The sequence below is a fragment of the Galeopterus variegatus genome, unplaced genomic scaffold, assembly GCF_000696425.1.
Source record: "Galeopterus variegatus unplaced genomic scaffold, G_variegatus-3.0.2 Scaffold30241, whole genome shotgun sequence".
NCBI lineage: Eukaryota > Metazoa > Chordata > Mammalia > Dermoptera > Cynocephalidae > Galeopterus > Galeopterus variegatus.
The window spans coordinates 1-1287 of NW_007756352.1; the positions used below are offsets into that span (position 1 = coordinate 1).

Genomic DNA, 1287 nt, shown 5'->3' on the forward strand with positions numbered 1-1287 from the left:
CTTGTATCAATTATTTTATGAGCTAGGCATGAGTGCGTCTGTTCCAATTATGACTCAAATTCCAGAAGCAATAAGTAAAATGTGACCAAATAAAATTTGAAAAAAAAAAATTAAACAAACTGATGGTAAAAATACCACAAGCAAAATCAAAGGACAAATTACTGCCTGGGAGGCAGTGACTTGCAAATGACTGCATCTTATATTACAGATAAAAGGATAATCTAATATATAAAGGGCTCTAAAACATAAAAAAGAAAAAACGCCGCAAAAATGGACAATGAATAAGATATATAAATGTTCTTAAAATTACGAGATTTTTAACATCACCACAGGGACACGACATCAAATTGCTAATTATAATCTCTGTGTCTTGGTAGAAACACCTGTAGTTTCCCATCATGAAATTCACCCCACATTCTCATGAAGACTACAAAGCATCACCACAAATTATTTAATTTACAATAATCAATGCTGTTTTCTTTGTGCTTAAGCATGCACTACCCAGAAAGCACAAAATCTTGTTTACAGAGATTTTAAGTTTTCTTTAAAATGCCATTTTTGAAAATTGGGAAGGTCCCGAGATTAAGTGTAGTTGCAGCCACGGTGTCAGCCTTTGCCATGGAACCCCAGGTGCCCACGTTGGGATCTGAACCAATGATGCTGGGTTCACTGACATCGCCAAAGCCAGGAGTTAATGCCCAGTTCTTACCTAGTTTTTAATGGGGGATTTGCCAGATCCAGTGACTCTGCAACCTTGATCAATTAGTGGCCCTTCAGTAGGAGTAATGGAGATGAGATCACCTCTACTTGCAGGTGGGTCACCACCACAACCAGTTGTACCAGCTCATAAAGATAAAAGTGGAGCTCCACCTGTTAGAAGTATATATGATGACATTTCCAGACCAGGACTTGGGTCAACACCTTTAACTTCAAGAAGACAGCCAAACATTGCAGTAATGCAGAGTCCTCTTGTTGGGGTTACAACTACTACTCCTGAGACAGGACAAAGTGTGTTTAGTCCAGCAAATATTGCTCAACCATGAAAGACGACATTATCTCCCGCCCAGTTGGATCCTTTTTATACTCAAGGAGATTCTCTGACTTCTGAAGATCCCCTCAATGACACTTGGGTGACTGTGTTTGGGTTTCGTCAAGCATCTGCTTCCTATATATTATTACAATTTGCACAATATGGGAATATCATAAAACATGTGATGTCTAACATGAGAAATTGGATGCATATTCGTTATCAGTCTAAACTGCAGGCCCGGAAAGCCTTAAGCAAAG

General features: G+C 38.8%; 1 pseudogene; it reads left to right on the forward strand.

The window, feature by feature from the left end:
• Positions 1-609: 609 nt before the first annotated feature.
• Positions 610-1206, forward strand: LOC103583903 (annotated as a pseudogene).
• The last annotated feature ends 81 nt before the right edge of the window (positions 1207-1287 follow it).